Source organism: Balaenoptera borealis, assembly GCF_965194805.1.
Source record: "Balaenoptera borealis genome assembly, chromosome: 3".
Lineage (NCBI taxonomy): Eukaryota > Metazoa > Chordata > Mammalia > Artiodactyla > Balaenopteridae > Balaenoptera > Balaenoptera borealis.
This window is the reverse complement of record NC_138866.1, coordinates 148,263,353-148,288,920: the sequence shown is the minus strand read 5'-3', so window position 1 is coordinate 148,288,920 and position 25,568 is coordinate 148,263,353. Positions and strand designations below refer to the sequence as shown.

The 25,568-nt window shown below is 41.9% G+C and overlaps 1 long non-coding RNA gene and 1 pseudogene across 2 annotated transcripts; one reads left to right on the top strand and one right to left on the bottom strand.

Moving 5' to 3' along the window:
- The first annotated feature begins 19 nt into the window (after positions 1 to 19).
- Positions 20 to 8,048, top strand: LOC309626967 (large ribosomal subunit protein uL23 pseudogene; annotated as a pseudogene). Its single transcript, XR_014249441.1, has 2 exons — positions 20 to 386; positions 4,422 to 8,048. The product of XR_014249441.1 is annotated as a large ribosomal subunit protein uL23 pseudogene (transcript).
- LOC309626980 lies at positions 7,547 to 25,568 on the bottom strand. The gene is made up of 2 exons (XR_014243477.1): positions 24,814 to 25,568; positions 7,547 to 24,496 (listed from the first exon to the last, which is right to left on the bottom strand). It is a non-coding gene; the product is annotated as an uncharacterized lncRNA (long non-coding RNA).

Below are 25,568 nucleotides of genomic sequence, written 5' to 3'. Positions count from 1 at the left end.
GGCCTTCGGTCAGGGCCGAGGTCCCCCACTAGAGGGCCACGATCTGCCTACGCGGCTGTCTCGCCCCAGCGGACAGCGAGCGCCTCTGGAGCCGGCACGGCGTCCTCTTCCCTCAGATCTGGCACCTAGTGGGGCCTAGTAGGCTGTTAAGTGAAAAGTAGCAGAGGTGGTGTGGGCCTGGCACTTAGTAGGTGCGCCCTAAATGTTCGGTCATCGCTGGAACTAGGGACTTGCAAGCAGGCCTGGAGGTGTGGGGCGCTCTGACATGTTGTCTCTGGGGTGACCGTGAGACCCGCGGCGAACAGAGTTGGAGGCCTGGCAACGGGTGCCTCCCAGGGGTAGACTGCAACATCTCTGAGTTACAGGGGAAGCTATGACTGTGCGAGGTGAGAACTCGGAGAGGCGGGCAGATGGCCAGGGCAGGACCTTCCAAGAACCCAGAGTACCTGGAAACTGGCGGCGTTAAGGTGGCAACTAGGTTGAGGGTGTGAGAGCACGGAGATGAGGCCCTGGTGTCTGGCAGTGAGCACCCACTGCTAACCACGGAGAAATGCCCTCTGAAGAACCGGGAGAGAGACGCCAATTTGTTCGAGAGGTGCAACTGATTTTCAGCCAGGGCCTGCTGTGGGCCAGGCTCTAAGCTGAGTTGACCACTTGGGTAGGGGGTGTGTGGTAGTGAAGCGATGAAGGCAGTAAAGGGTGATGATTCCAGAAGTTTGGCAGGAAGAGGGGGAAAAGAGTAAGCCTATAGCTCCAGGGGTAGTAAGAGTAAAGGAGAGAGGTGATTTTTATTTTTATTTTTTCCTATTTGAGGAAGAGCTCTCAAAGGAGCTGAGAGGGGAGAATAAAAGATAAGAGATAGGATAATTAATGATGCGTGATCTCAGAAAAGAAAAAGGAAATAGGGCTGGGAAGGGAGAGGAAGAAATCAGAGAAGAGGCACACCCCTTCCTGCTAGATTTAAAGGATACACATAGATAGAAATATTTTGAGGTGGGGAGGCATGCATACTCAGTCCTGCATGTTTCCATGGGTCAGCTGCCTGGATGCCCCCCAAAGTCAACCATAATGCTGCTGGGGGGTCACTGCCCTTTAAAATTTAAGTGCAATTGGCTCAAACCCCTATTCCACTTAGAGTGGGAAACCCAGCATACCTGCCAACATTTCCAAAGATTCACGGGAGAACTTACATTTCTTCAAATTATCACTGGCCCCAATTTCTTATTTCCAAAAATATACTCCATTGTGCTCTTTTAGGAAATCTGTCACTACTCCCTGGATACCACTCCATTTATATTCCCCCAAAATACAGTACCATGCTTGTGAAAACAAGCAAAATGCCCAGTGTTATATGATTGTTAAATTATAGTTCATTTGTAACCATTAAAAATCATGTTGAACACATTGTAAATCAACTATACTCCGATATAAAATTTAAAAATTTTAAAAATCATGTTGAAGAAAAAGATTAATGACATGGTATATACTTGTAATTAAAAAGCACATCACAAGATGATGTGATACCAGGACTTCCCTGGTGGTCCAGTGGGTAAGACTCTGTGCTCCCAATGCAGGGGGCACGGGTTCAATCCCTGGTGGGGGAACTAGGTCTCACATGCATGCCACAACTAAGAGTCCACATGCCGCAGCCAAAAATTAATAAATAAATATTTTTTAAAAAGATATGATACCAGCTTGTAATATATAAATATACATAAATGTGTATCACACATAGACTTTTTTTTTACATTTATTTGCATTGGGTTTATTGGATAACACTATACTGAATATCTTTAATCCCAGAATCTGCTTATTCTTTTTTTAAATTGAAATATAGTTGCTGTACAATATTATACAAGTTACAGGTGTACAACATAGTGATTCACAATTTTTAAAGGTTATACTCCATTTATAGTTATTATAAAATATTGGCTATATTCCCCATACTGTACAATATATCCTTGTCACTTATTTTATACCTAATAGTCTGTACCTATTACTCCCCTACCCCCATATTGCCCCTCCCCTTCAAATTTTTTAAAATGCAAGGTGGAGAGCAGGGTAGAATATAATTCCATTTTTTATAAAAATTATATATATAATTAATATTTACACACATATATATTTGCTTATCCAGGCATAGCACATATCTGATGGACACAAATGAGACTGGGGAGGGAAACTAGATGGCTGGGGGACAGGAGCATGAGGGAGACCTTTTATCACCGTATGCCCTTTTGTGCTCTTTGAATTTTATACCATGTGCTTTACCAATAAAGAACAAATAAATGCAATTTAATTTTTTTTAATGCATATACTTTTTTAGTAGTGTTCTGGATCACCAGGTATAAACAGGAAAATAAAGCAGGGCTCTGGACAGCAGACCTAGCTATTTCTTTTTCTTTTTTAATTATTTATTTATTTATTTTTGCCTGCGTTGGGTCTTCGTTGCTGCGCGCGGGCTTTTTCTAGTTATGGCAAGCAGGGGCTACTCTTCTTTGCGGTGTGCGGGCTCCTCATTGCGGTGGCTTCTCTTGTTGTGGAGCATGGGGTCTAGGCACGTGGGCTTCAGTAGTTGCGGCACACAGGCTCATTAGTTGTGGCTCACGGGCTCTAGAGCCCAGGCTCAGTAGTTGTGGTGCACGGGCTCTAGAGCCCAGGCTCAGTAGTTGTGGTGCACGGGCTTAGTTGCTCCGCAGCATGTGGGATCTTCCCGGTCCAGGGCTTGAACCCGTGTCCCCTGCATTGGCAGGCGGATGCTTAACCACTGCGCCACCAGGGAAGTCCCAGGCCTAGCTATTTCCAAAGTCCCCTCCCGTGCCTAGAGGCTGCATGGTGTCCATCAAAGAGCATCACAGAAAGAATCAGGAGACTTGGCTTCAAGTCCAGCCTCTGTTACCAACTCTCTGTGCTGCCCTGGACCGGTCACCTCATCTCTCTGATCATCCCTTTCCTCTTCGGTAAAATGGAGGCAATAGTACTTTTGAGCTACGTAATATAAAATAATATCACACATAGATTTTTAAAAGGTATTTTTATTTTCTTCTGTGACTTCTTATTTTCTTATTTTTACAGTAGTACATTAATATTTATCTTGAAATCAGGAAAAATGATATTTTAAAGTGTATTTTTATGAAAGGTATTTTTTTAAAGATATTTATGGAATTCAGAAGAAAGATATTAGGAATCAGGAAAGGAAATTGGAAATGGATATTTGAAGGATGGATGGGACTTTGGCAAGCAGAGACGGGCTAGTTGAGGAGGCTGCCCTATGCAGAAGGAATAGTACAATGATACAGAATGAGAAGTTCAGCAAACACCAAGAGGTCAGTTTGGTTGGAGCACAGATTCATGTGGAAGAAATTTAGATGAATCAGTCTGGACAAGTAGGGCAATAGTCCTGAATGCCAAGCTGAACCCTTTGTAATTTGACAGCTGGGAGAACCCTGGAGCTTGAACTGTGCAGGTGATAAATTTTAAAATAAATGTTCCTGTATCCTCTTCCTTAATGAAATTCTAGGTTTTAGCCCTTCTACCCTAATGATATCTGGGCATCTGATTGACTCAGAGTGAAGAGGTAGGGGCAACAGTTTTTTTTATTCCAGCTGTTCACAGAGTGAGAACTGGCTCTTGCTTCTCTGGTTATTCATTACTACAATTTTTATTCACAAGGCAGCAGTTTCAGAGAGCAAATTAGCAAAGAGTGAAAATGAAAGGAAGAAGAAATGTGCATTTTAAACCAATGCTTTGCAAAACCTTTTTTTTTTTTACAACTTTCTATGAGGTCAGCTTTTTCTTAGATTCCATATATAAGTGAAATCACACAGTATTTGTCTTTCTCTGATTTATTTCACTTAGCATAATGTCCTGAAGATCCATCCATGTTTTCAAAAATGGCATGATTTCCTTCTTTTTTATGGCTGAATAATATTCTTTGCACTCTTTTCTGACTGTGAACCTCCATAAGAAATATATTCCACATCTCAACCCAGAATATATACACATGTGCACACAGACACACACAACTCTGAAACAAAACATTTCATGAAATATTACCATTTTATACAATGCATTCTGATATTTTCACCTTTATTAGTTTTATTTCTTTTTAAATAGTGGTCATTGATCTTATGACCCATTATAGGGCTCCAAAATGCCTTAAAGGACATTGAAAAAAGGCTAGACTATTATTCCCTATGTTTGCAGTTCTCATTTAAATATCCATACAGGCAGTGACCTTAAGTTTGCCATGTTTACATGTCCCAGAAAGCCTCAGGACAGGCAAGACTCTCTCAGGATGTGGTGGGGGAGAGAATAGAAGGATTGGCAGGAGCCATGTTTGAGTTTCTCTTCCCTTCTCAGTAAATATTTCCTGATATCAATGTTTCTCAGGAGGCATAAATGTTTTCTCCTTTGTCTAGCTTGAGATATAGACTGAACTTCAAACAAGATTAGACTACTGCCTGCAGACTACCAGAGACAACTATTTATTTGAATGAACAGAATCATGGACTAAAATAAAAGGGAAAATAATATGTCTGGATTGTGACAATACATAGAAGCAATCTGATCCAACGCTGCTGGAGCACTACAGGGACAGTAAATTTTATCCCTTACTTAGAAGTTTGGAACCAGTGAAAAGCTGAAAATATCAACTTTATTACCAATAAAGCTGAACTGAAGAATGTTCTGGTTGATGACCAATAGGCTTTTTACTATTCTTTGAATTAAAATAATCTCCCCCAAAACTCCAACCTACAACTTGCAGAGGTCTAGCAACTTTAACCACGTATGATTAGAGAAGATTGCCCTCTGTATAAGGGCAGGCAGATCCAAATTCACCAATTAGGTAGGTCACCTGGAAGAACCAGGACAAATTCTCCTACCTGACCTCCTATGGGGAAAAAAAAAAAAAAAAAGAATGGGGAACAAGGATTTATCCCTGCCCAAACAAATTGGACCTAGCCCAGTAGTTGGTCAGTTAATTGGAAAAGTATATTAAAGCAGTGAATTATAAAAAGTGACAAATACAAACCTTAATATTTCATTTTCATTTCAAACCTATAAGGAACACCCACTTGCAAATCTTTTGATGTGAGGTCAAACCTTTTATGTGAGCAACAGTGGCGATTAGAATTCTTGAGTTGTTTTTCTTACATAATTCATATCCATGATATATTTTCTGTGCTTTCCAATTCGTTTTTTTAAAGTTGACTGAGGGGGACTTCCCTGGCGGTCCAATGGTTAAGACTCCGCGCTTCCACTGCAGGGGCCACAGGTTTGATCCCTGGTCCAAGAACTAAGATCCCGCATGCCCCGCAGCATGGCCAAAAATAAAAAATTAAAAAAATAAAGTTGACTGAGGACTTAGAGCTTCTTGCAAAGCAATATAACTAGAGGCTCCCTCTTAAAAAAAAAAAAAAATCCTTCTTAATTCTCTCACTCACGTCTGGTTTGACAGTAATTTTCAACTGGTCTCTAATATTTCCAAAGCATTCAACTGACATTTCATAGAAACAACTCTTTCTTTTTCATGCTTATGTGTCATCAGTTTATGTAATTTTAATTAAATTAATTATACTCTGGCAAACAGCTGTCATAAGCAATTTTGGGATCAAACACAGCAGATTCTTATTAGGCATCTAACAAAACTGGTAGGAAGAAGTATGTAGATATTCCAGAGATGGACTCACTAATCCAAAGCATTCAGCAGGCATGGGCATTAGTCAATATGTTTATTTGGAGGGAATGGAAAGTGTTGATTCCAGAGAGTTCATTAAAACAAAACCGGTTAATGCTCATATACTAGTATAACCAACTCTGGGTGCATATATCTTAACATTCTTCTTCCATTATGTATCCACTTTATAAATGTTTATTGATAGTCAGGACAGTGCCAGGCACTATACTAGGCCCTGAAGTAGCACAGCTCACTGAAAAGGAAGAAACTGGTATGTAAACAGGATGAAGAGGCAGGATGGAGAAGGAGGAATGTTAAGGAGCAAATCCCTTTACCTTCTCTCTACTCCATCCCCTCAAAATCACTGTCCCTTCATTCCCACTTAGCTTAAAAATGGCTTTAAATATCTTAGGATTGGCATGGCTATCACAGAAATCCCCATGGTAATACCACCTACTACATTAACAGTATATATATATATACACAAATATATACACCTTATGTACTTTCCAGTGCTAATGAGATGATGCAGTTGGTCCATTCAGAGAAAGCTGTGGCAATGGGAATTGGTATAATCCTCTTAAAAAGCAATTTGACAGTACTTCCAAAGAGCCTTAATAGAGATGTGACTCTCTTTTGACTCATCAGTACCACTCCTAGAAACTTTTCCTTAAGAAAAAGTCCTCCCTCCTTTTCACAAAGATGAGACTAAAGGCAAAGAAGGAAGCCCCTGCCCCTCCCAAAGCCGAAGCCAAAGCAAAGGCTTTGAAGACCAAGAAAGCAGAGTTGACTGTGTCCACGGCCAGAAAAAAGAAAAAAAGATTTGGCTGTCACCCACCTTGCCACAGCCCAAAGCACTGAGGCTCAGGAGGCAGCCCAAATATCCTGCAAAGAGCACCCCTAGGATAAATAAGCTTGATCGCTATGCCATCATCAAGTTCCCCCTCACCACCAAGTCAGCCATGAAGAAGACAGAAGACAACACACTTGTGTTCATTGTGGATGGCAAGGCCAATAAGCATCAAATTAAACAGGCTATGAAGAAGCTCTATGACATTGACGTGGCCAAGGTCAACAACTTGACCAGGCCTGATGGAATAAAGAAGGCATATGTTCACCTGGCTCCTGACTATGATGCTTTGGATGTTGCCAACAAAATTGGGATCACCTAAACTGAGTCCAGCTGGCTAATTCTCAATATAAAAGTTTTCACTAAAAAAAAAAAGAAGAGAGAGAGAGAAAGAAAGAAAGAAAGGAAGAAAGAAAGAAAGAAAGAAAGAAAAAGAAAGAAGAGAAAGAAAGTTAGTTCTACCCAAAAGAGAATGGCCACATGCCTAATATTTACTACAACCTTATTTGTGATAGTGAAAGTTTGAAACATTTGAATAAGTAACTTATGGCATGCAACATTGTATAACTTACCACTGAGTATGTAACAGAAAACATTTGATTACATATTAAATGAAAAAAGATATAATTTGCTCAACTATACTGAGAACCACTGAATTATATACATTTAAAGGGTGGGGCTTCCCTGGTGGCGCAGTGGTTAAGAATCCGCCTCCCAATGCAGGTGACAAGGGTTCAAGCCCTGGTCTGGGAGGTTCCCACATGCTGTGGAGTAACGATGCCTGTGCGCCACAACTACTGAGCCTGCACTCTAGAGCCCGCGAGCCGCGCAACTACGGATGCCCGCATGCCTAGAGCCCATGCTCCGCAACAAGAGAAGCCACCGCAGTGAGAAGCCCACACACCGCAAAGAAGAGTAGTCCCCGCTCGCCGCAACTGGAGAAAGCACGCACGCAGCAAGGAAGAGCCAACACAGCCAAAAATAAATAAATAAAATAAATAAATAAATTTAAAAAAAAAAAAGGGTGAACTTTTGGGAATTCCCTGGTGGTCCAATTGTTAGGACTCTGCACTTTCACTGCCAGGGCCTGAGTTCAATCCCTGGTCGGATCCCCGTGTGGCCAAAAAAATATAAAAAAATAAAAGGGTGAACTTTGTGAATCATATCAATTTCTTTTAAAAAGATAAAATTCTCCATTTTTACTTTTGTGTCAGCCAAGATCAGGAGAAAACAGATGGCCTGCTCGATGTGTGTAACTGAAGAAAGTTAATGAAGGGACAGTGTATAAAGATGCTGGCAGGGTTGAGGGAAACCAGCAAGGGATAATGAAATACCCCAGGGCTAATGCTGAGAAGCCATTATCAACCATAGGCCTGAAGGGGCAAAGAGATGGAACCAGTGCTCAGTTAGAGCAACAGATGAAGGAGAGGGAGGGCCAATAGGAACTTTGACGAATACAGTGCTCTCTCTCTCTCTCTCTCTTCCTGTGGTACCTCCCACTGGCTGAACCCAAGAGGAAGCCTAAGGGCAAGTGACCCTAGATGACGCTGCCCTTCAAGGTCAGCCTCTAGAGAAGGATGGAGAGGAGTGGATCTGGAAGCAGATTATCTAGCAGGTATGTGATCATATAGCAATGTGAGAACCATCTAAACATATGGCCGAGGACCTTAAGGGAACCTGGAAAATCAGGGTTTGTAGGGATAAAAAGTGGAGGTAGTTAGAGAATGGGTAGGATGGGTAGAGGGGGCAGGAAAGATTTAACTCAGGCTGAGACAAGGATGAGAGCCAGACGCGGGAACGATTTATTGTTTGGTCAAATACTGAGCTAGAGTCTGAGCTCTGGAAGAGATTAATAGGAGATACAGAGCTAAATCAGAGTGTAGCATTAAAAATTCTTCCCCTATTGGCTATTACCCAGCCGTGTCTCCTTCCCAGCTAAACTTCATGCCTTCAACAAGTAATTGTTTAGTACCTATTATGTGCCAGGAACTGTTAGGCCCTGGGGATTGAGGAAGGAACAAAATTAACATCCTCGCTCTCCTGGAGTTTACATCCTGGTGGGGGGGAAAGAGACAACAGATAAGTAAATATAAGTCAAGGGTGATAGGTGCTATAAAGAAAAGCACAGGAGAGAATGCAACTAAAATTCTGCCCATTCTACCTCTTAAAAAAAGCCCATACATGCCTACACACAGCAGAGCTCCTGAGTAAATCAGGACTTTGATATCTCTCACCTGACCTAAGATCAGACTATCCTAACTGATCTTCCTGCCTGCAGCACACTCCAACCAGTCCTCCACTCTGCTGTGAGGATCTTTCTGAAACAAATCTTGTCAGTACCCTGCTTTAAAAAGTACCCTCCAGGAACTTCCCTAGTGGTCCAGTGGTTAAGAATCGCCTTCCAAGGCAGGGGACACAGGTTCGATCCCTGGTCGGGGAACTAAGATCCCACATGCTGTGGGGCAACTAAGCCCAGGCCCACGCACCTCACCTGTAGAGCCCACGCACTCTGGAGCCTGTGCGCCACAACTAGAGAGAAGCCTGAGCTCCACAACTAGAGAGAGAAGCCTGCACTCTGCAACTAAGACCCGACACAGCCAAAAATAAAATAAATAAATTAAATTAAATTAAAGAATGTTAATGTTAAAAAATTGTTTATACTGAGCCTGCACTCTAGATCCCACTAGCCACAACTACTGAAGCCCGTGCGCCTAGAGCCCGTGCTCCCCAACAAGAGAAGCCACCACAATGAGAAGCCCACGCGCCGCAATGAAGAGTAGCCCCTGCTCGCCGCAACTAGAGAAAGCTAGCACACAGCAACAGAGACCCAATGCAGCCAAAAATAAATAAATAAATTTATTTTTAAAAAGATTGTTTAAATAATAAATAAAAAGTACCCTCCAATGCTCTTGTTTGCTTACCATGTGGAATAAGGCCTAACCTCCTTATCATGGACCTTATCTTCTGGATCCATCACTTGCATGTACCTCTTTCATTCTCCTTTTCTGTCAGCCCTAATTGTCTGTAGTCTATTGAATGCTGCCCTGTCTCTCATTTCTGTACCATTGTCCATACTGCCCTTTCCGTTTGGAACGTTCTCCAGGACCTCCTCACCTCCTCCCAAGGTTGGCAATCTTCTTATTCTTTTAAGCCCATTAACTGCCACCTTTTTGGTCAAGCTTCCCTGACCTTCCCTGGTGTGAGGAAGTATCTTCCAGTTCCCACCTTTGTGTTATCAGTACATCTTACTGTATAGGTACCTCTAAATGTACTTATCATACCATATAATTCTATTTCTTGGGGCTCAGGTGTACATGATGGAGTTAAATATGTTCCATGGGTCAGGGACCCTATATTCTTTTGTTCATGTGTGACCATTTTTTGTTACTTATTCAACCTAAAAACTAGAATTGACAACTTACATATATCCCCCCATCCAGTGCTTAATCTTTTTTTCTTTCAGTTTTATTGAGATATAACTGATATAGAGCACTGTGTAAGTTTAGGCGTACAGCATAATGATTTGAATTTCATACATTATGAAGTGATTACCACAATAAGATTAGTGAACATCTATCATCTCTTATAGATACATAATAAAAGAAAGAGAAAAAAATTGTTTTCCTTGTGATGAAAATTCTTCGGATTACTCTCTTAACAACTTTCATGTATAACATACAGCAGTGTTCATTATATTACTCATGTTGTACATTACATCCCGAGTACTTACAACTGGAAGTTTGTACCTTTTGACCACCTTCGTGCAATTCCCCTTTCCCTCCCCATCTCCCTCCCCATACCCTTGCCTCTGGCAACCATAAATCTGATCTCTTTTTCTTAGTTTGTTTGCTTGTTTCTTTGGGGTTTTTTTGAAGTATAACTGACCTACAGCACTATGTTAGTTCCTGGTGTTCAACACAGTGATTTGATATTTTTATACATTACAGAATGATCACCACCCCATTGCTTAATCTTGTGTTTATCATTTTCTTGCTCTTAAAAATATTTTTATGTAAAAAATAAACATTTTAGGGCTTCCCTGGTGGCACAGTGGTTAAGAATCCACCTGCCAATGCAGGGGACAAGGGTTCGAGCCCTGTTCTGGGAAGATCCCACATGCCACGGAGCAACTAAGCCTGTGCGCCACAACTACTGAGCCTGCGCTCTAGAGCCCGTGAGCCACAACTACTGAGCCCGTGTGCCACAACTACTGAAGCCCACGCACCTAGAGCCCGTGCTCCGCAACAAGAGAAGCCACCGCAATGAGAAGCCCATGCACCACAACGAAGAGAAGCCCCCACTCGCCACAACCAGAGAAAGCCCGCACACAGCAACAAAGACCCAACACAGCCAAAAATTAAAAAAAATTAAATTTAAAAAAATTAAAAAAATTAAAAAAAACAAAAAACATTTTATTAAAAATAATAATTTTTTTTTTGGCTGCACCATGCAGCTTGCAGGACCTTAGTTCCCCAACCAGGGATCAGAGCCACGCCCTCAGCAGTGATAGCTGCGGAGCTTTAACCACTGGACCACCAGGGAATTCCAAAAAAATTATTTTTAAAAATTGTCCTAGCTTTATAAAAATTTAAAGTTAAAAAGTCTTGCTTCTTTAGGGAACCCTCCTACACTGTTGGTGGGAATGTAAATTGGTACAGCCACTATGGAGAACAGTATGTAGGTTCCTTAAAAAACTAAAAATAGAGCTACTGTATGATCCAGCAATCCCACTCCTGGGCATATATCTGGAGAAAACCATAATTCAAAAAGATACATGTACCCTAATATTCATTGCAGCGCTATTTACAATAGCCAGGACATGGAAGCAACCTAAATGTCCATCGACAGAGGAATGGATAAGGAAGATGTGGTACATATAAACAATGGAATATTACTCAGTCATTAAAAAGAATGAAATAATGCCATTTGCAGCGACATGGATGGACCTAGAGATTGTCATACTGAGTGACATAAGTCAGACAGAGAAAGACAAATATCATATGATATCGCTTGTGTGTGGATTCTAAAAAAATGGTACAAATGAACCTATTTACAAAAGAGAAATAGAGTCATAGATGTAGAAAACAAACTTATGGTTACCAAGGGGTAAAGGGGGGGAGGCGGGAGGGATAAAATGGGAGATTGGGATTGACATATATACAACACTATATATAAAATATATAACTAATAAGAACCTACTGTATAGCACAGGGAACTCAATACTCTATAATGACCTACATGGGAATAGAATATAAAAAAGAGTGGAGGGACTTCCCTGGTGGCGCAGTGGTTAAGAATCCACCTGCCAATACAGGGGACACGGGATCGATCCCTGGTCAGGGAAGATCCCACATGCTGCGGAGCAACTAAGCCCATGCGCCACAACTACTGAGCCCACTTGCCGCAACTGCTGAAGCCCGTGCACCTAGAGCCCGTGCTCTGCAACAAGAGAAGCCACCACAATGAGAAGCCTGCGCACCGCAACAAAGAGTAGCCCCTGCTCACCGCAACTAGAGAAAGCCCGCATGCAGCGACGAAGACCCAACACAGTCAAAGATAAATAAATTTTTTAAAATTTTGTATATGTCTATGTATTTACATACATAAGTATATATTTGTGTGTGTGTGAACATGCATACATATTTCCAAAACATATATTATTAATTTTAGTTGTTTTGTTTATTAAAGTAGTATCATTCCCTACATAATAACCTGGGACCTTTTTTTAAAAATTTAACTACAGTTGATTTACAATATTGTGTTAGTTTCAGGTGTATAGCTTCAGATTCTTTTCCATTATAGGTTATTACAAGATATTGAATATAGTTCCCTGTGCTATACAGTAAATCCTTGTTCTTCATCTATTGATATTTTATACTTAGTGGTGTGTCCTGGGACTTCTTTTTCACTTTTCATGTTTTATTGCTAAGATCCATCTCAGGTTTGTTGCCTGGAGCTGAGTTTATTTATGGTTGCTGCTGTCGACTATTTCAATGTGTAAATATGCTAATATTACTTTGTTGCTGGCAGCAAAGGCTCTTGGTACCCTGTGTTCTTCCCTTTGGCCCACAACTGGTTTTAGCCAAATATGCGGTAGCCAGTTTTGTGGGGGCCTCCCATTTACTGACAATGCGCACCTCAAGTGCTAGGCTGTGGGCCTCTCCAATTTCTGCTTTAAGGCCTTCTCAAAAGCCACAAGAGCCTTCTCAGCCCTCTCCCAAACACAGACTGAAAGTAAAGAGCATTAACCCTCAACCAATGGGGGATGTAAGCCAAGGGATAAATGCCCCAAGCTCCCTTTCTTCAGATGGACAATTCCGGGAGGCATTTTTTTTTTAATACGGGATTTTAAAAAATATTTATTTATTTATTTATTTATTTATTTGACTGTGCTGGGTCTTAGTTGCAGCACACGGGATCTTTGTTGCTGTGTGTGGGATCTTAGTTGCGACATGCGGGCTCTTAGTTGTTGCATGAGGGCTTTTAGTTGTGGCACGCAGCATCTTCAGTTGCAGCACATGGGATCTTTAGTTGTGGCATGTGAATTCTTAGTTGCGGCATGTGAACTCTTAGTTGCAGCATGTGGGATCTGGTTCCCTGACCAGGGATCGAACCCGGGCCCGCTGCATTAGGAGCACAGAGTCTTAGCCACTGGACCACCAGGGAAGTCCCTGGGAGGCATTTTGTATATTTCTCAGAGGTCTCCATGGAATCACACTCCTTATGTTGGCGTTTCCTGCTACTTTGCCTCAATCTCTCCCTCTTATTCACCCCTGCTGCCTGAGATCACTTCCCAAATGAACAACTTGCACCCAAGTCCTTGTCCCAGTCTCTGCTTTTGGGGACTTCAAACTAATACAACCAGTTTCCTGATCATGAGCATTTGGATTGTTGCAGGTTTTTGCTATTGCAAAAGAGCTACTAAGAATATTCGTATAAAACCCACTGGTGCACAAGTGCAAGAATTTCTCTTGCATATTTATACAGGAGTAGACTTGTTGGGTCAAAGACTAAGTGAAATTTCAGCTTTACAAGATAATTCCAAACTGCTAACCAAAGTGGTTTTTACCAATTTACAGTTTCAACAACATTGTATACAAGATCTTATTGATCCAAATCCTCTTCAGCACTTGGTTTTGTCAGATTTCTTAATGTTCACCTCTCAAATAGATGTTGAATAGAATCTCATTGTGGTCTCAATTTGTACTTCTTGATGATTAATGAGGTTGAACATGTATTCATATATTTATTGACCATAAATGTTTCATCTTTTGGGAAATGTCTCTTCAAAGCTTTTGCCTATTTTTCCATTGCTTGACTGTCTTTTCCTCATTAATTTTACAAATTCTTTTACAGTTATGGTTATTCTCCTTTGAAACTCAGAAGCTCAAAATCAAATTAACCATAATCTTCACTGAATATTACCCTTTTCCTGGTTACAAAATTAGTGCATGCTTGTTGTAGAAGAAACATGTAAAGAATACAGACATGTTTAACTTAGAAAGCCTTCCTTGCTCTCAGCTCCAGCCCACCTCCAAGCAGGAATAATTCCCATGAATTGTCTGCCATCCCATATTTCGAGGATTTTGTTGTCACATCTCTCTCCCAGATTAGACTGATAATTTCCCAAGGGTAAGGACTGTGTTGTATTCATCTTTGTATCCTCAGGCCCAGGCATAGTGCCTGGTTTAGACCTGGAACGCAGTACATTATTGTTGAATGAATTGCTGAAAGCTGGGTTAGAACAGAAATTTTAAAGTTACAAGAAGACTTCAGTTTGGAACAGAGGATTCAAGTAAAAGTGGGAGATAGCACTGGTAAAATGTGTTAGGGCTTGATTACCAAAAGTCTTGGCCGTTAGGCCAAAGTGTTTGATTTTTATCTTGGAGGCAGTCAGCCAGGGAGGCATTCAAGACTTTTCAGGTGGAGGGAGGTTATTTGTTCTTATGTTTTTACCAGCAACAGAATTAGAACAAAACATTGACAATCCAGTCATCTAATGGCAATGTACAGGATGTAAAGCGGAGGAGGTTGGGGAAAATGAAACTGAAGACAGAAAAATGAATGAATCAAGAAGTTATTAACTTCTGGGGGGACATAGGCACCCATGAAAAACATGAGAACTATGTTTCTGTCAGAAAAATAGGCATAAACCCAAGCCCATGCACTTTTTAAGAACCCTTTGTTCTTGGGTTGGTTATTCTAAGAGTGAGAGAATAAGAACCTGAACCATGGGGCCAGGATGTGTTCATTCATTCAGACATGTTTATCCATCTCCTGCTACGTGCAAGGCACTGGGCTGAGTGCTGAGAACAGTTTGAGGCGTGGAGTATGGTATGGCATGGTGGCCAAGAGCATAGACTCTGAGCCCAACGGTCTGATTGCAAACGCCTGCCAGAGGTTTGGGACCTTGGCTAATTTACTGAAGTCATCTACACCCCACAGGTGTTTTACAGAGACAGTACTATCACCACCCTTGTGATTAAGGGGGTCCTACATCTGTATAAAGCACTTAGAATTCACAACATGCAGGGAGCCCTCAGCAGAGTTGTAAGGCAGAAACCAGAGTGGAGAGCAAGAGGAGGAAGCAGAGGGCATGGGCTTTATTTCAAGAACTTTTGTTAAAATAGAGGAGAGAGAAGACTAGAAGGGGAAGTGAGGGCAAGGAAGGTTTTTTTGTTTGTCTGTGTTGTTTTTTAAGATGAAAGATATCCTAAATGCTCACAAGGAGGATGCAGTAGAGTGGGAGAGGCTAAAGACACATCACTGATGATCTGTTCCTTCCCGCTGAGGGTACCCAGATGGCAGGAGGGGAGGGCTCTCTGGCAAAGGTGAAAGGCCCGGCTTTAGCTAGGAAGCCACTTCCGCTTGTGAGCTGGGGGAGTGGCGCTGAGCGTTGCGTGGCTGCAGGTGCTGGCTCTGAAGTAACACAGGCAAGCGAGAAGGAATCTCACCGGGGGGGGAGGGGCGAGGAGCGGCGGCTGGTGGGAGGTCTGAGGAGAGAGAAGAAAAAGTTGTGCCATACCATTTAAAAATGGGATGGTCAGAAACTAGAGGAAGCAGACTAGACTGCCAGGAGCTGGTAAATTTACAAGGGTACTGATCTGCCTGGTTGGGAACTCCAGGAGGAGGGAAACATCCAAAGAAGGGGTGGTGAGTGCCAAATGTCACGGTGGTGAAGTTGGGGAGAATGGGGACGGATAGGGGACCGCTGGATTTGCCAGCGGACTGGTCATTACTGAAGTAGGGTCTGGAGGGTCACTGTAGTGTCAGAGCAGATGACACATGGCAGAGAAGAAAGGAGAGAAAGAACGGCAGGGTAGTAAAGCGCATGCACTCCAAGAACACTGACTGTGAAATGAAAGGGCAAAGTAAGACATTAACCAAAGAAAGTAACTAAGTCAGTGAGGTGTATTTTTCTTTCTAAAGGTCGGGAAAGCTTTGTATACATAATTATTTAATTAATTTATTTATTTATGTGTGTATGTATTTATGTATTTATTTGCCGCGCCTCCCAGCTTGCAGGAATCTTAGTTCCCCAACCAGGGACTGAACCCAGGCCCCCTGCAGTGGAAGCGTGGAGTCCTAGCCACTGGGCCGCAGGGGAATTCCCTAATTATTATTATTTTTTAATAAGGCAAAGGCAGCAATTGTACATGCTGGCAGGAATAGGGCTCCCCAAAGCCAGCAGGGGTATAATACAAGCATAACATGGTAATAAACAGCTCCTCTGAGCCAGATGTTTTCCATAAGACGACGTTATCACCAATTTATAGAGGAAGAAACTGAGGCTTAGAAAGTGAAGTCACTTGCCCCAGATCATGCTGCTAGTATGGGGCAGAGTCAGGATGTGAACCAGGTCTTATGGCTCTAAAGCACCAATGCTTGTCTACTCGTATACCACAGATAAGCAGAAAAGCTGGCACTACTCAGGAGGAGGGACTGAGGGAAGGAAGAAAGAGTTGGGAGAGACGTGTGTACTAATGATTTGTGTTTATTTAGAATTACTCTCCTTCCCGCTCACATATGTAAATGTATGGACTTTTGAAGTTGGCATTATTGGGAAAGCCTTGCTTTACGTAGGAGAAAATTCAAGCCAGAGAACTGAGGTGACCTTTCTGTAGTAAGAGGATTTGTTGGCATGCTCCAAAAAGTTACAGCTGAAGACGCAGGACAATTGGGTAGTCAACTGATTCACCCAACCCTCTACCCAAATGGTTGCTTCATGGGCGCATCAATCTCCTAATTCAAGGGAATGGAGGGGAAAAGAGTTTGTACATATTGACAAATTGTTTATTACAATTATCAACCTGAGACCTTTTGTGGTATATTCTCATCTATGAATGTTTTCTGATAGGTGACTTCAAAATATCTGCCTAAAGAACAGATCGCATTTCTTTTTGCTAAACTCCCACGTGCAGTGAACACAGAGTAAACCAAAACTAAACCATAGTCCAAAGGGAACTGTGTAGTGTTATGGTCAGGTCACAGGCTCCGGCCAGGGATAGAAACTGAGAGCTTTGGTGAGCAAACTGGGCAACTAGGACCCAAGGTCAGGACACAGGGGTCAGACCCTGTTGCCACACCAAAGTTCCAGCCCCAGAGGTCACAACAAAGGCAGTGGAGAAAATGCCAGGGTTCATGGGCATTTAGTAGACCAGGAAAGGACTGAAAAAGCAGATCTGAGCAGAAAAGAGGTAGCCACCTGACCCAGCTTGCAAATTAACCTCTACATGCCCACAAATGCAATTTTAAATTATCTAACAGTCATATTAAAAAGAGTGAAAAGAAATAGGTGAAATTAAATTTAATGTATTTTATTTAACTCAATATATCAAAAGTATTATCATTGCAACTTCTAACCAATATTGCCAATAGTTTACATTTCTTGTTTCATCCTACATCTTCCAGATCTAGGATGTATTTTATACTTGCAGCACACATCTCAGTTCAGACTGGCCCCATTTCAAGTGCTCAGTGGACCATGTATCAAGCAGCCCAAGCTTAAGAAAAATTGAATTATTTTGTCTAAATATTTTTCTCTTCTTTCTTTCTTTCAAAACATGTTGAATTGGGTAGGACTGAATTATGAAGAAGTGGATGGAAACTCTCATATTCTAAGAGTCTCCAGTTTGAAATTTTAAATGTTTCAGGTACAGCTCTCCCAGTCGATTTTCTTTCTATCCCTGAGAAATGGCTTTTTTTGTTTGTTTGTTTGTTTTTAGCTCCACGGTGCACAGAATCGCTTGGGAATCTAAAAAGGCAGGGAATGTGATGCATCACAGGGAATGTGATGCCTGCTACCAAATGTTCATTCCTTCTGTTCACTTGTTCGTTTATTTTTTTCCTCTTAACAACAGTTACTAAACACCAACCATGGGTCAGTTGCACCTAGGGCTAGTTTTACAGGCATATTCCCTGGCTTGTGAAACCTACAATTTAGCAGAAAAGCCAGGCAAATAAGTAAAATAAAATGTAGTAAGTGTTGTGATAGGGGAAATATGAGGGGCTGAGTGGCTACTGAGGAGAATAATTTAACCCATCTTGGAGAGATAAGAGAAGGCCTTTGGAGAGGAGGAGGGAATGAAGATTGCCTAAAGAGTGGCTAAGAAAAGGGAGAAGGGAGGGCTGGAAAATGCTCGAGGCAGAAAGAGCAGAGGTAGGGAAGGCCCAGAAGCTTTTTGTGGAACTGAAAGAAGCTTGGTGCGATTGGGGCCCCCAGGGTGAGAGGTAAGGCTGGTATCATGCATTTTTCTCTGGTCAGCCTATTTAACAGTGGGAGCTGGAAGGCAGGATGTTGACAAATCTGGAATAGGCAGGCCCAGCACAGGAAGTACTCCACCCCAAAAGTATTCCTTCACCAGTTCAGTTCAACTTTACTAGTTACAGCCTCAAGTGGGTTAACTAGCTCTTCTTTATAAAAGCAAGAATTTCTCCTACAGTGATTATTCTCTTTTCAGATTATGTCAGGCCTTGATACTGTATTTCTGATTCAGACAATTGAACATGATTGAAGTTCCATGTACCAAAGGACAAATAAAAGTACATATAAAATTCAGGAGTGGAACTAATGAAGCAGTGTTAATCCTGCCCAGGGGAGGTCTGAGCAGGCTTCACACAGCAGATGACACTTAAACAGGGGCTGGAAGAAGTAGGAGTTTCTCAGGCCTCCATGTGGAAGGACATTCTGATAATAATAATAGCCATTATTTACTAAGTATCAGGTACCATTCTAGTGGTTTACATTCTTAGCTCACTTTATCTTCATAAAAACTTTAGATACCACAATCCCTGCTTACAGATAAAGAAACTGAGGTACAAAGAAGTAAAATAACTTGTCTAGAGTCACACAGTTTGTAGAGGGTAAAGCAGTTTGGTCCAGAACTCTTCATTAACCCCTCTGTCACATCCTGGGGCTGCAGGTGTTTGCATATGCCTGGGTTGTGTGGCGAAGCGTTGACAAAGAATCAAAGATCAGACTGATGAGAGAGGCAGTGGCCAAACCATGCAGAGTTTCAGCACGAGCACCTTGAAGACAGGCTCATAGTAGCCTTTAGGTTAATGTTTTTTATTACTTCAGTGAAAGTATAAATGATTGCTAATGATCATATCTTTGAATGTAGTTACATTAAGAGAACATTATATTCAAATCCAGATTTACACAAACCACATTTCGAGTGGTGATTCATTGCCTCAACAGATTCCCACAGGATCCCTAAGCTATCAAGAAGAGCCAACCCCTATCATTGGCTGTAAGATGCAAAAGCTCAAAAGGCAACTCATCAGTGACAGAGGAGGTGTAAGCCGCAGTTAGGGGGAGAGGTTACGGTTGCCCCGACTCTTGGCCCTTCACCCACAGGACCTCCACATTCACAACACGGCTCTCTCCTCTCTAAGAACTAAAAAACAAACAGCAAGGCCCCTTTCTCCTTTTAGCCAAAGTAGAATGGCCAAACAGGAAACTGGTGCCCTCCACCCCCCGACCCCTTGTACACACATACCAACCCGGAAAGCCTGCGCTTCTTTCTCCCAGCTGCCCTTGCAGCTGTCCAGGACTTTTTAAAGAGAGCGCTCCAAAAATCTTCCAGGGAAACTTGAGTGACTCTAGTAATCTCTCTGCACAGAAGGCACCTTTGATTTGGGGGAATGATATTTCTTCCTGACGCCCCATGTTATACAGAGCTACTGCATCTTTTATTTATTTATTTATTTTTGGCTGCGTTGGGTCTTCATTGCTGCGCGGGCTTTTTCTAGTTGCAGTGAGCAGGGGCTACTCTTCATTGCAGTGTGCAGGCTTCTCATTGCAGTGGCTTCTCTTGTTGCGGAGCACGGGCTCTAGGCACACGGGCTTCAGTAGTTGTGGCACGCAGGCTCAGTGGCTGTGGCGCACGGGCTTAGTTGCTCCACGGCCTGTGAGATCTTCCCGGAACAGGGCTCAAACCCGTGTCCCCTGCATTCTTAACCACTGCGCCACCAGGGATGTCCCAAACTACAGCATCTTTTAAAACCATGGTCTCTGATGACCATAGCCACCGGGTTGGTGGGCAGAAAGTCTCATCTCTTGAGCCCCTGACGTGACCTTGGGGAGGCTGTGTGGATGGGTCCTCCCAGCAAACCCAGATAGATCCTTTTGGGAGGTGGCACCGGGGAAGAGCTAGGCTTCCAGTGTGGTCTGTGCACTGGCCTGCCCTGATATGCCTGGGCCACTTCCTTTCCTGTCAGGGTCATAAGGAGTCCTTCTCCTTCCACCCACCACTTCCTTCATTGGGAAGGTCAAGGAGAAACTGGTGAGATCATAGTTTTTTTTGAATAGGGTTTTCAAAAATAGAGTCAACTTTGCTTCTGCTGTAGACACCCTTGATTTGTATAAAAGTGACTAACCGGGGCTCAGTTGTATAATGACAGGCCTGAGGATTTGGACATCAGTTTGAACCCACTTCCTATTTTTAATAATTATTATCATTCATTGTCCACTTACCATTTGTCATCCATTGTGCTAATGGCTTTACTAACATGTACTATCTTGTTTAACCTTCGAATGATGAAAATGATTTTTATTCCCATTTTACACATCAAAAAACTGAGGATAAAAAGAGTTAACTGACTGGCCCAAGTCACACAGCTAGTGAGTGGTTGATCTGTAATTCAAAGTCAACTGGACCTGACACACTCTATAAGATGCTTCCTTCAAGCAGGCCTATATATTGATATAAAGGAAAATACTAGGCATGCCATTGTGATTGATGGGGTCCAAAAGACTTATGTGTTTGGAAAGATTGGCAGTCCAGTGAACAGAGAAAATAGCATGTTAGAGTCCCACATTCGGAAAAGTTAATTCCTTAGGCTTTACATCTTTATCTAGTGTGGGATCACCTGTCTTAAATATCTGAATTATTTTCATAAGAGATACTGTTTCCACCCCAGCACTGCAGGGAAACCTTCTTAAGCCTTTCCAGATCCACCCAGTTTGTATGAATCTCTCCAGGTCCTATTCCTTCCTAACTAATTCTTTTCAGCCCAATTATTTCTTACTCAGCCTATCTTTTCTTCAAAACTGTAAGCTCCAAGGAACGAAGCCTGGTTGTTAGCCATCTCCCCATACCTAACCCCATTTCTAATCTGTGCTTATGCTTCCTCTATTACAGTGCAAAGCTGGCCCAATTGTGGCCCAGCTTCCCTCAGGAATCTCCTTTGACTAAGGCATGCCTGAAAGATTCTTTTCTTCTCTAAGTTTCAATAGCATGTATAAACTAGCAGTTATACCTTAACTAGCTTTCTTTCATAAAGATACCTTTTTTTTTCTGCTGCAAGTGATACTGAAAGCTCTTCAAAGACTAGGGCTATATCTTCTGCTTTTTACTTCGATAAATCCATTTTCAGCCTAGAGCACACACTGTGGGCCACTATCCCTGTGGATCTGAGTGAGGATAATCCTATCCTTAGAATCATTCTTGGGTCGGGGGGTGGGCGGAGGGATAGACTGGAAGTTTGGGATTGACATGTACACACTGTTATATTTAAAATGGATAACCAACAAGGACCTAGTATATAGCACAGGAAACTCTGCTCAATATTATGTAACAACCTAAATGGGAAAAGAATTTGAAAAAGAATAGATACATGTATATGTATGACTGAATCACTTTGCTGTACACCTGAAACTATCACAACATTGTTAATCAACTATATTCCAATATAAAATTAACAGTTAAAAAAAAAGAAGAATCATTCTTGATCCATCTGTCTCTGGAAGGTCTGGGCCTCCTCGGCTTTAAGACCTTCATTCATTCATTTGACAACTTTTTTTATGTGTTTGTTTCATGTAAGTTATTGGGAGTAAAAAGATAAGTAATAAGGCTCTTGCCCCCAGGAAACTCAGAGTCTGGTGAGAGCAACAGATACACAATACACAACTACACAATACACAATACACAAATGATGGTAAGTATGCAGGTAGGAGAAGTGCAGTGAAGGCTTCCCAGAGAAGGTGATGCATGAGCTGAATTTGAAAGGCAAGGAAGACTAAAAAGCACTGGGGTGAGATGGAGGTCTTTTCAGGCAGAGGAAGCAACTTACACAAAAGTGAGAGTATGCAGCGTTCAGGGAACTACACGCTCTTAAATGCGAGAGGAATGAGACCAGTCAGAGAGGTAGGCAGGGGCCAGATCACAAAGTGCCTTTTGTAGCATGCTAAGGAATTTGACCTTATCCCGCAAGTCAGGAGGATCTACTGAAAGATTTTATGTAAGGAGGTAACATCATCAAGTTAATGGTTTGGTTAAATCACTCTGGCTGCAGTATAGAGAGTAGACTGGAGTGAGGCAAGACATGGAGCAAGACTGCAGCTGGAAGACTGATTAGGAGTTCAATGCAATAATCAGGATAAGTGACAGTAGCATGAACCAAACTAGTGACAGTGGGAATAGAGAAAGTGGTCGGATAAGAGAGATATTAAGAAAGTAGAATAATAAGAGTTGGTAACTAATTGGATTTGGGAGTTGAGGGAGAGGGAAGAATCAAGAATCACAATCCGATTTCTTTTTTTTTTTTAAACAGAAACTGTGATCTTTTTTATTTTTTAAAAAATATTTATTTATTTATTTATTTGGCTGCACCACGTCTTAGTTGTGGCACCTGGGATCTTCGTTACCAGGTGAGGGATCTTCATTGGCATGCGGGATCTTTTAGTTGTGGCATGTGGGATCTTTAGTTGCGGCATGCAAACTCTTAGTTGAGGCATGTGGGACAGGGATCGAACACGGGCCCCCTGCATTGGGAGCGTGGAGTCTTGGCCACTGGACCACCAGGAAGTCCCACTATCCGATTTCTTGTTTCTGTGATTGGGTGGTGCCTCTGTGGAGATTTGGAACATAAAAGGAAGAACAGCTGTTTTATGGAGAATAGTGAGGATGGAGACATTTAGACATAGTGAATTTGAGGTGTCTGCTGGATGTCCAAATGGAGCTGTCTAGAGGCAGTTGATATAATGGCCTGACCTCCAGGAGGAGATCAGAGTTGTAGACATTGGAGAGTTGAATGCATAGAGAAGATAGTTGAAGTCATGAGAACAGATAAGATCACTCAGAGGCAGTGTAGGGTGAGAAGATGGTGTGGGATTCCACCATTTAAGGAGCGAGCTATGGGACTTCCCTGGTGGTCCAGTGGTTAAGACTCCACGCTCCCAGTGCAGGGGGCACGGATTTGATCCCTGGTCAGGGAACTAAGATCCCGCATGCTGCACAGCGCAGCCAAAAAAAAGGAGTGAGTGAAAGAGTCCATGGTGGAGGCTGAGAATGACAAGCCGGAGAGATAGGAGGCAAGTTGGAAAAGGGAACCTAATGGACCTTGAGGTTTCAATCAGTTATTTTATGACTTTTAGCCGTGGGATGGGGCCAAGAACGAGCTTTCAGGGAATTGAAGAAAGATGTAAATGATGGTTAAATGGATATGTATATTTGTTGAAATTAATCAAGCTGTATGCATATTATTTATGCATTTTATTGCATGTAAATTGTACCTCAATAAAGCACTCAGCATAAACATTTTGAAAGAAAATTTGAACGTGATCAAATATGCTGGGAGAAGAGCATACTGAGGGAAAGAAATTAAGGGAGAGAAGGGATGATTAAGGGGAAAAGGTCCTGAGGAGGTGGAAGAGAGAAGCTTTGAGCAGGTGGAAGGATTAGCTTTAGACAAGGGATTAGCTTTAGAAAGAGGACTTCCTCTTTCACTGATGGAGGAAGAAATGAGGAAGAAGGAATGTTTATGGAAGTGGATAATTTGGATAGGAAGTAAGGTAGTAAGTTGAGTCTCTCTTTAATACTTTCTTTTCCCATGAAACTGGACTCCACATGTGGTGGTTTTAGAAATATGCCTACAAATTCTTTGATACTCCTCCCTTCAAAAGGTGGAACTTAATCTCCTCCTTTTGAGCTTGTACCAGACTCATTTCTCATGAATAAACTATGAAAGAAATGATGATATGTCATTTCAGAGATTAGGCTATAAAAAAGACTGCAACTTTTGTCTTGATAGGGTAAGCAACCATCCTGATTTACCTGGAACTGAGGGATTTTCTGGGATGCAGAAATTTCAGTGCAAAAACCCGGACAGTTATGGGAAAATCAGGATGAGTTGGTTATCCTAGGCTTGATCCTGTTCTTTTCTCTTTTGGATCATTCACTCTGATAGAAGTTAGCTGCCATGTTATAAGCTGCCAGAAGAGAGGTCCACGTGAAACTGAGGGAGACCTATGAGCAACAGCCAAGTAGGAACTGAGGCTTCAGTCCAACAGCCCAGGAATAACCAAGACCTACCAACAACTACATGAGTGAGCTTGGAAGCAGATCCTCCCTCAGTTAAGCCTTCAGATGAGACTACAGCCCCTCTGGACAGCTTGACTATAACTTTATGAGAGACCTTGAACCTTAACCACCAGGGAGCTCCAAATTTCTGACCCACAAAAACTGTGAGATAATGTTTCTTGTTTTTTTTTTTTTTTTTTTTTTTTATTATTTATTTATTTGATTTTTGTCTGTGTTGGGTCTTCGTTTCTGTGCGAGGGCTTTCTCTAGTTGCGGCAAGCGGGGACCACTCTTCATCGCGGTGCGCGGGCCTCTCACTATCGCGGCCTCTCTTGTTGCGGAGCACAGACTCCAAACGCGCAGGCTCAGTAATTGTGGCTCACGGGCCTAGTTGCTCCGTGGCATGTGGGATCTTCCCAGACCAGGGCTGGAACCCGTGTTCCCTGCATTGGCAGGCAGATTCTCAACCACTGCGCCACCAGGGAAGCCCTGTTTCTTGTTTTAAGTCGCTATGTTTTGGGGTAATTTCTTATACAGGAATAGATAACTAATCATCAGATCAATGAAAATGAGGGGAAAGTGGTGTGATAGGTTTCCAGGACCTAGCATGGTTGGATGACTTCTCCAGCAGCCCTAGACAACTCCAGACCATGTGTTTGTCTACTTCATATGCCACTGATATTATGCAATGTCCAACAGTATCTTTTTTTTCAACAATATCTTTTGATAAAGGAATTTTGCCAAAATCGTATTTAGCTTTTTTACTGAGCTATTAATCATTAACACTGTGACTGACTTTAAAAGCTTTTTGGCCGGAATGTAACCTGTCACTGTTTTGGCTACAAAAAGTGTAACTTTAAAGGATAGCTTTATATTTTTGATCCCTTCTCTTATCTTTAGGAAGAAATTTTATTGAAGTTACATTAGGAAGCCTTATTTTGTGCATTTTTCTTCCTCTAGAAAAAAAAATATTTTTGATTATCAGATTGGCCACTGTGCTTTTTTAAAAATGGCACTAAAACTTCATTGACTTTATGACACTATTTGACCAAGTTTCATAATCTATGTAATGAAACATATGTAGTGTACTAGGAACCAGGGGCAAATAGACTACTAGTTTATTTTATTTATTAAAAAAAATTTTTTTTTTTGACGTGTAGTTGATTTACAATGCTGTGTTAGTTTCAGGTGTACAGCAAGGTGAATCAGTTATACATACACATATATCTACTCT